This window comes from Marmota monax, unplaced genomic scaffold (genome assembly GCF_021218885.2).
Source record: "Marmota monax isolate L192 unplaced genomic scaffold, Marmota_monax_Labrador192_F-V1.1 WCK01_AAM20220418_F8-fsc00004, whole genome shotgun sequence".
In the NCBI taxonomy this organism is placed as follows: Eukaryota; Metazoa; Chordata; class Mammalia; order Rodentia; family Sciuridae; genus Marmota; species Marmota monax.
The window spans coordinates 6588050-6597918 of NW_026692881.1; the positions used below are offsets into that span (position 1 = coordinate 6588050).

General features: G+C 42.4%; 1 protein-coding gene across 2 annotated transcripts in view; it reads right to left on the minus strand.

Annotated features, from left to right (window-relative positions):
• The window catches only part of Lipa (lipase A, lysosomal acid type), a 33254-nt gene extending 31072 nt beyond the window's left edge, over positions 1 to 2182 (minus strand). The window contains exons 1-2 of one of the 2 annotated variants that reach the window (XM_046450109.2): positions 2044 to 2165; positions 838 to 1013 (exon numbers count right to left, since the gene is read on the minus strand). The gene's annotated coding sequence lies outside the window, so the exon portion shown is untranslated. Of the gene's footprint in view, positions 1 to 837; positions 1014 to 2043 lie in introns of both variants that reach the window. The other variant, XM_046450108.2, reaches the window with a different exon arrangement.
• Positions 2183 to 9869: the final 7687 nt, after the last annotated feature.

Here is a 9869-nt window from a genome sequence, read left to right on the forward strand (position 1 = left end):
CTACATTTTTAAAAGATAAATACAATCACTTACAAAGACCTACATGCATATGCCCATACAAAAACTTGTACATAAATGTTTACAGCAGCTTTGTGTGTTAGTAGCCCCAAGCTAGAAAAACATAAATGTTCCAAATGGATAAACAAATTATGGAATATGAATACTACTTAACAATATAAAGGAATAAATACACAAAAATGTGGCCAAAATAATTATGCTACATAAAAAAGACCCCCAAAAAGAAAGAGAAAGACAGAAAGAAAATAAATATTGTTTGATACCATATATATAAATTTTGGAAAATAAAATCTAATCTGTACTGAAAGAAAGCAGACCAATACCTGGGGAGAACAGGGGCAGGAGAGAGGGATTTTTACCAAGAGAGTACACAAGGAACATTTTAGATCCCATTTATTGATGGGATCACAGGGAAATGCCTTTGTGAAAACTAAAAACTCTACAATTTAAATATGCCCTGCTATTGTGTGTCAATAATACCTCAAAAGACTTGTGTTTAAATCAAATATTCCACAAGTCTTAAGAAACTGGTTCTTAGGAGATTGCAAAAGTGAATTGATTCCCTTCTGCTAATGCAATTCCTCCTAGAGTTATTTTTCTGAGCAATAGGGAACCCTGAAATTCTAGGAAGGAATGTTACAACTTGAGTCTACATTGACACACAAGCCCACTGCTTTTAATTACAAGTGTATCTTTCTTTATGCAGTTAGGAAGGGCTGTTAATCCCGGGGCTACCTTTTATCATAAATATGACCTCCCCATTCTATTACAACTACACATTAAGCAGTAGAATGAAAAGAAGAAAAAAAAAAGTATTACCAGAATTTAAAATAAAGAAGATTTCTGGCAGCAGCTGCTGTCCACATAGCATCTTTTCTAAAGAATCTGGACCAGCAAACCAGGAGACATTCCATACGGTGACAGCTGAAGTTTATTCCAATGCAGTGTCTCCCAGTTAGTTTTCTTCCCACCACAACACTTAATTTCTCAACATTCTAAATGAGCAATTATAATCAAGGAAGAGATTGTTTGAGTTCAAAGAGGAAAAAAAAAAATAAACAAACAAAAAATCCTCTAGATTGAACTCCGGGTGCTACTCTGGGCTCCTAGCACCTTTATCTCAGTTCCTTTTACTTTGTAATAATCAGTTAATTGCCCGCTAGCCTGCCTTCATTTCACCCCAGGCAAGAGGGCAGAGATTAAAGTTGATTTATCTTTGTATCCCCAGGACTCAAGCCAAATGTCAAGCACATATTATATGCACAATATAGGTTTTGAATGATGGGATGTGGCGGTCCAACGGTTCACGGCAAAAGAAAAGACCCCAATACAACTTGTCATTTACTTCTCTAGTAAGAGCAGCAACACAATAACTGCTAAGCTGTTGCAGTGCGTCAGACCTTAAACAGAGCTTTGGCTGCCTCGCCAGTTAACACCCCCATGGCAGTACCCTTAAGTCCACTTTTCAGGAAACTTCGGGTCACACCAGCATAGGAAACAAAGTGCCCATTGGTCAAACAGCAGTATCGCTGGAATTTTAACCAGGACTGATGCTCAAGTCTGCTTTTGACCACTCAATTGGCTAACAAATTAAGAGCCATAGGGCAGGCTACCTGGGGGAGATAAGGGGAGGAAAGGATTAGGAGGAAGGAGGGCTGGCCATCAGGCATTTCAGCTGTGTCCGCAGAATAGGGGACCTGGGCAAATTCTCTGACCGGAGACCCCGGCCTGTGCAGGAAATTGGAGCGAGCCCAAGGACCAGTGAGCCACTGCGGAAAGCCCCTAATTCAGATTGCTGGGGGGGGGGGGGGGGGTGGATGCCTCTGGTCACCCGCCGCAGAAAAGGAACCCGCAGGCATCTCAGGTTAAGATGCACCGAGGGCCAAACAGGGAGCCCCAGGCGCGCAGGGACACAGTACCCGGGGCCGTTGAACCCCGTCTCCAGGCCAGTGGACGCAGGCAGCCGCCAACCCCCACGTGGACCCGCAATCGCACACACCCCGCACAGCTGGGGTCGGCACTCACCCGGTGCAGTCGTCCCGGGCCGCTGTTCCTGGTCGCAGTGTCTCCTTGCAGGAGCCGGGAACGAGGCGGTCCTGGTGGGAAGGCGGGTACCCGCTCAGGCTATTAGCACAGCCAACCAGAGCAGCCAGTCACCGGGAAGTGCCCCGGCGACTCCGCCCTGGCCCTGGCGGGTCGCTTCCGAGCGGCCGAGGAGCCTGGCCCCAGAGGAGCATGCGCCGTGAGAGGTTGAGCAGAAGGGGCGGCCGCGTGTGGGTCGCCGAGCCCCACCGCATCCCCAGCTCTACCCGCGGGCTGTGCCAGCCAGGTCTCTCAGCCGCTGTCCCCTGCTCCGCCACGGGAACTCCTACAGGGCTGGCACCCATTACACCCGGTATGGAGTTCGTGGACGCTACAAATAAATTATACACTTCATATTAGCTCAGATTACCAAATAGTCTTTCTGTACATCTTATTTTTTTATTATTAAAGATTTCTGAAAAGAGGAAGAAAATGATTTGTGCACATCTTGTTTACTAATTTCATTCGATGAAAGTTTTATTGAGGACCTACTAAATGCCAGGCATTGTTAAAACGTGGTATAGCAGCCAAAGTTCCCACCTATATCTTAATGGGAAGAAACACCATGAATAAATAATTATATAATGGATAAGGTGGTGGTAAGTGCCATGAAGAATAATAAAATAAGGTAAAGAGATAATAGTAATCTAAAAAGATGCTATATGCAGTAATAAGGGACTCTGATTAAGTGACACAGGAGAACAAACAGGAAAGAATATGTTGGGAGCCACGTGATGATGGGGACAGAACACTCTGGGACGGAGTACATGAACTCTATAAATAAAAACAAATCATACACTCCACATTAGCTCAGATTACCAAGTAGTCTTTCTGTACATCTTATTTTTATTATTATTAAAGATTTTTTAAAAGAGGAAGAAAATGATGTGCACATATTGTGGCTTAGACAAGGGTGGTGATGGCAGTGGAGGTGGAGAGAAATGCTCCACAAGCCAACAGGATTGCTAGTGGATTGGATAGCAATTGGTATGAGAAAAAGAAAAGTGCCAAAGGTGGCTCTACTCCAATGACTAAGATAGGGTGCCATAAATTAAAATGGACAAAGTACAAGAAGAGCAGCTTGAGAATTAATTCAAGAGTTTGTTTCAGATGTGTTGATTTTGAGATGCCTGTTAGAGAACTCTACCAGCTGAAGCCACAGCAGAAAAAGAAATCACTTGAGGCTTTCCAAGCACAGGAAATGGTTACATAGGTAATGGAATGGCTGGGAAGCCAGAGTTTGGGCAGGCTTTGCAAAGATTATTAGCAACAGTGGAAGGACTAGGGTAAGGAGATACTGTCATTAGAAACCAAAGGTTGAGCTGCTGCCTCTGCCAGATGCACTACTCAAGGACAAAAGAGGGAAGCCAGAAATACCATGCTTTCCTTTCCTTCTGCCCGCCGATCTCCCATTAGTCTTTCCTAGAGAGCAAATACAGCTTAAAGCTGACTGCTGCAAGAGTGTAAGAAGTGCAGCCAGGGGCTCGGATTGTGGTTTAGTGGCCACGCACTTGCCTGGCATGTGTGAGGTACTGGATTCAATTCTCAGCACCATATATAGTAAATAAATACATATCAACAACTAAAAGAAAAAATACTTGCTCTGTGATGTTGAGCAAGGCTGTTGAAGAAGAAGGAGGAGGAGGAAGAGGAGGAGGAGGAGGGGAGGAGGAGGAGGAGGAGCTGCCACTGCCATTGAGGGTCAGACCCTTTCACCTTCAGAAACACAGAATAGAGCAGGGGAAGGAGAGAGAATGAGTCTGAGAAAAAAAAAGGGCAAAGATCAGCAAAATATTCACATGGAGATGGTAAGTAGACACCAGGATATACAAGTTATCATTCAAAGTCAAGTCCCAGTCAAGAGATATAATTTGGGAATATTCAGTTTAGAGACAAAATTTTAGGCCATGAGCTTAGATGAGTGCCCCTGTAAAATAAGTCTAAATAGCAAAAGATGTACAGAGAAATTCAACAGAAGACAATTGGAGAACTGAGTGTCATACCTGACACTAGGAGGAAAAAAAATTTTTTTCAAGGAAGAAAATAATCAGCCCAGGGAATTGTCAATGATAACTTGGGTGAGTGAGCACTGATAAATGAACATCAGATTTAGCGACATTCCAAGTGTCAGACACTGCACTAAGCCCTTTACAAGGAGCGTCTTACTGAATCCTCAACAGGAGCTCCATAGCCCCATTTTACAGGTGAGGGAAAGAACCATTCACCTGAAAGGTGAATTTTTCTTGGGGGTGAATCCCCAAAGCCATTGACTCAGTATTGGAGCAAAATTTGTACTAGATTAAAACAATTTGAAAATAAAAGTACTAGAATAAACCTCCATTTGATTTTCACCAAGGTAATAAATGATTCTGAAACAATTAGATAGCCATGTGCAAAACCTCATATATTACAGAAAAGTTAACTCAAAATGGAACACATACATATATTTGAGAGCTAAAACTGTACCCCTTCCAGGAAAAAGAAAATAAATACATAGGGAATTTGGATTTTGTCCACAATTTCTTAAATACAACACAAAAGCACAACCTATAAAAGAAAAAAAAAAGATCTTCAAAATACAAAAATTGTACTTCAAAGGATACTTTATAGCTACAAGGTATCACTTTCTACCCATTAACATGGCAATAATAAAAAAGATACATAATAGCAAGAGTTGGTACAGATGAGTGACTATTTGAACCCTTACTGCTTATGTAAAATGATGTGGCTATTTTGATAAATAGCCTGGCAGTTCCTTAAAAATGCTAAACAGAGAGCTGCTATATGATCCAGAAATTCCACGAGGAAATGAAACATTATGTGCACATAAAAACTTGTAAAAATATTCATGGGGGTATTACTCATAATAACCAGAAAGTCAAAACAACCCTATACCCATCAACTGAAGAATGGGTGGATAAGCTGTGATGTGTCAGTACAATGGAATATTATTCTGTAATTTTAAAAACTGAAGTCTGATGCAAGCTACATGGATGAACCTTGAAAACAGTATGCTGAATGAAAAAAAAATCCAGACATGAAAGACTACTACACCATTTATATGAAATGTCCACGACAGGCAAATCTGTATACATGGAAAGTAGATTAGTAGTTGCCTAGGGATGGTGGCAGCAGGGGCAGAAAGTGGGTTGATAGCTGGGTATGATAGTGCATGCCTGTAATCCCAGAGGCTTGGGAGGCTGAGACAGTAGAATCACAAGTTCAAAGCCAGCTTCAGCATCTTAGTGAAGCTTTAAGTAACTCAGTGAGACCCTGTCTCTAAATAAAATACAAAAAAAGGCTGGGGATGTAGCTCAGTGATTAAGTGGCCCTGGATTCAATCCCCAATACCCAAAAAAAAAAAAAAAGGTTGACAGCTAGAGGATGGGGGGGAATTCTTTTTGGGGGGATGAAATGTTCTAAAATTAATTGTGCCAATGGTTGTGCAACTCTGTAAATTACACTGAATTGCTCACTTTTAATGGGTAACTGTATGGTATGTGGATTATATCTCAACATGCTGTTTTTTTTAAAAAAAAAACTTATAACATGATAATATGTACTCCTTACAATTTAATAGGACTTAAAGCTCAATCAAAAATGGGCAAGGGCTGGTCTTAGTGGTGCACATCTGTAATCCCAGCTACTCCGGAAGTTGAGGCAGGAGGATCACAAGTTTGATGCCAGCCTGGGCAACTTAATGAGTCCCTGTCCCAAAATAAAATTTAAAAAGGATTGGGGATGGAGTTAAAAAAAAAAAAACCTGAGCACTTTATCAAAGAAGATATTGAAGATAATATTTATGAATAACAAACATGTGGAAATATGCTCAACATTGTTAATCATCAGGAAAGGCACCCTATCTCTAGGGGTTCAATAATTTTAGTGACTGTCCTGCCTCCCAGGAAGCAATTTAAAGGTTTGCTTCTTCCTTTCCTTTCCTTTTCTTTTTTTTTTTTTCTTTTCCTTTCCTTTCCTTTTTAAACTGTAGTAAATCAAAGGGTTGTGGATATGCAATTGAAACTACCCAGTAAAACAAGTCACAGAGAGAAGGGAAGGAGCTGTCATGGGGTGAATGGATGGAGTTTGGGCAGCCAGGATGCTCTAGGCTTTGACCTGTGAAGGAAGAAGCAAGGGCTACTTCTATTCCAAGTGTTCCAGTTAGTCTTGTCATTAAAAAGTGATGGTGGCTGGCAGTGGTACCCCCAAGCACTGGAAGAGTTCTAGAAATTATTGAAATAAAGAAACACACATTAATTTGGAGCAATAATTGCCCTTCATTCTCATTGGCAATGTTTGTGGACACCCACTAAAAACCTAGCCTTGAGCTGATGAGTGAGGCCAAGGCTTCAGTGCCCTCCCACGCAAATGTAACTGGGCATGATGCCCAACCCATAGGTCATACCCAAAGGCCTTCAGCTGTGCGTCATCTACCAACATAGCAGGGCCATCAGAGTGTTCTTGAAATGTGAATCAGTGTCTAACAGCTAAAAATCAGAAGCATACAAATAAAAATATGTAATTCTGACTGCTCTTGAAAAACCTAAATGGCAACTGGGCCCTCGCTGCATTCGAATGACAACAATGTGCTGAGGAAAAGTCTCTTCAACAAGAGCTCTGGTGCTGTTTGAAGTGCCAACCCCTCCCACTCATTTCTCCCACATGCCAGGGGCCTGCACTCCAGCAGAAGGACATCCTACCTCTAAGAAGAGCCTAGACTGGCAAGGTTTGGATGCAGGCATGGTGTACAACGGTCAAAGCTCATGTTGAAATTTAATCACCACAACAGTGTCACCTTAAAGAGGTGATTAGTACACACCATTGTACCAATTTTCCATGAAAGCTCTGCTTGTGAATCTATTTGTGCCTATAACACCAGAGTGGGTTAGGTGTTGCTGGAATGGGTTCCTCTGCCTTGTGTGCCTGCTTGTCCCTCTGCCACACAATAATGCTGCAGGAAGATTCTTCCCAAGTGCCAATGTCATGCTCTTAGAGTTCCCAGTCTCCAGAACCATAATCCAAATAAATCTGGTCCTTATAAATCAGCAGTCTCAGTTATTCTGCTAGAGTAGCAAAATGGACTGAGACACAACCATATTTGTATTTAAGTTTGGGATAGTGTTTATAATGGCTTGAGTCCAAATGCCTGTGGTTCTAATCCTCAGAATAATTTAATGAGATAGATGCTACTGCTACGCCTATTCCAAAGATGAACTAAAGGAAGTAAAGAAATGTCATGTAACATGCACAATGTCACACAGTCCGTCCAGGGAGGAACTAAGATTTTCTCTGGGTAACCTGACTCCAGAGTTTGTGCGCTGAACCAGAGAGCATATGAAATCCAGGGTATTCCTCAAAGAGCACCATGATTTCTAAATGCAACAAGGTCCTAGATGTTATAAGCACTCCTCAGTAATTAAGCAGACCGATAGTCCTTTGCATTACAGCATCTTGGTGCTCAATTGGCTCTGTCTTGCCACATCGTCAGGGTTGAATATAATAGCCAATGGCTTCCAGCCTCAATACTTGTGCTCAGCTCCAAGGGCACAGAAGCCCTGTCCAAAACCTGCCAAGAGGAAACCTGCCAAGACTCTTGCTCCTCAAAGTGTGGTCCACTGGCCTTCTATATCTGCACCACCTAGGAACTTGCTTGGTAGGCTCATATGACTAACCAACTTCTTTTAGGATAACACATGTCTTCCTTTAAAGTTATTGAAGTCATATGGAGACATTTAATTTGGTCTCCTTGTCAGCACTGTGCCACATGACATTGAGTCCAGTCATGGGAAGGATGTGTAATCTATTCTTCCCCTCTTTCTGGGCATTTCCCTTCTTACTACCCAAATCTTTGCTTGTCCAAGCTAGAATCAGGGAAGATGGGATAAAGGGATGGGAGTTCATCTGTTGGTTTTACATATCTGTACTGAGAACATAAGTATTTTCAGTATTCTCTGTGGGCAAGCACATAGTTATTATCTCTCACTTGGCACACACACCATTGTACCAAATTTTCCAAAAGAAAAATCATAATACACCATCTGATAGCTGCAAATCACCTTGCAGACAACAGGACTTGATCCCTGGTGATCCTTTCCTCAGTGACTTCAGGCCATCCTTAGACTGTTAAGAGGCTGGTTAGAGTCTCTCTCTCTCTCTCTCTCTCTCTCTCTCTCTCTCTCTCTCTCTCTCTCTCTCTCTCTCTCCTTGTTTCTACCTGTTCATAGTCTAAGATGCCTGTAGGAGCTCACATTGAGCAAAAGGTCATGGAGTCTCAATCTTTTTTCCTGTCTAAATCACAGATTTTCTAAGATAGCACTTGGATTTTTTTTTAAGTATTGCCATCCATCAAGTGTCATCAGTATCCAAAAGTTTACATGCTTGCTATCCAGAGTGTTCCATGGACCACCACAATGGCACTACCCGGGAGTGTAAGAAACTCTGATCTCACTTCAGACCTATTGAATATGAATCTTCACATCAACAATATCCCCAGGTGACTCACATGAAGAATGAGGAGCACTCTTTATAGGACTCTAATTCAGAGATTCACCAATATATAGAATATAGTCTATATATTCACCAATATATAGAATATATCCCTGGAACTGTTCTTCCCATATAAAATAGGTATCATGTTAGCAGAGCAAATTTGGCCTTCACTGTCTCTTCACTTCCTACTAATCCTCCCCCTCCTCTTCTTCCTCCTCCTTTTCTTCCTCCTCTTCTTCCTCCTCCTCCTCCACCCTTACAATGTCCTCAGTGAACTGTCAAGTGAAAAACAAGAACATTTGATCTAGAACACTTGCGTGGCATTCATGAAGCCCTGGATTCCATCCCCCCAGGACTGCAATAAATGAATGAATGAATAAAATACCATATACTTGACTTATTTGCCTACTGTGTCTCTCTCCCATTAAAATAGTATTTCATGCAAGCAGAGATTTTTAACACTTTGTTTTTGACTGTATGTTCAAAACCTAAAATGAATGTTTATAAAATGACATAAATGAATGAATGAAGCTGGTAACAAGGATGTAATAGTCAAGGGGTAGGCTTTGTAAACATGGTTAAATCTGTTAGCTTCTAGTTCTAAAATTTTGGGCAAATTTCCTGAGTCTCAATTTTCCTATCTGTAAAATAAAGCTAATAATGCCGACTTTGCAAGATGCTGTGTAAATTAAACTAAAAATGTGTGTAGTGCCTGACATGTAGTACACTCTCACTATGACTATTTTTTTTTTTTTTTACATTAAAGATCTTTTTCCAGAGGGAAGCCTCCTGGATGGTAGCAATGGGGTGAGTGATGTCTCCCCAAAGCTGAGCATCCCAGAAGCAGTATTCCCCCCTCCCCCTGCCCCCCACGGCCTCATGGCCCGAGGGGGCTCAAATTCCCTGTCTCAGTGATTGAATCCGCCCCCCACCTCCAACCCCCTTGGCTTCCAAGGCATGGAGACAGCAATGCTCACTTTAGGGGACAGTGAATGTCTGTGCTAGGGAATTCCCAAAGGACTAATGCCATGAATTAAATCAGAATGTAGGAAAGAAGGCTTTTTAAATCTGTCGCCCCAACTAGGTAAGCTTCCTACTCCAGCAACGGAGCAGCTATGACCAAGAGCGGCAGCCACTCAGCCGGCTGCATCGGTTATCATCGCAGCCTCGCAACCGCTAGGTTGGCAGCGGCCCCTCAGGACGCGGCTCTGTCCCGCTCCGGGTTCTGCTCCCTCGCGGCCGCGGGGCCCCTTCCTGGCAGCAAAGGACAGGTCCAAACC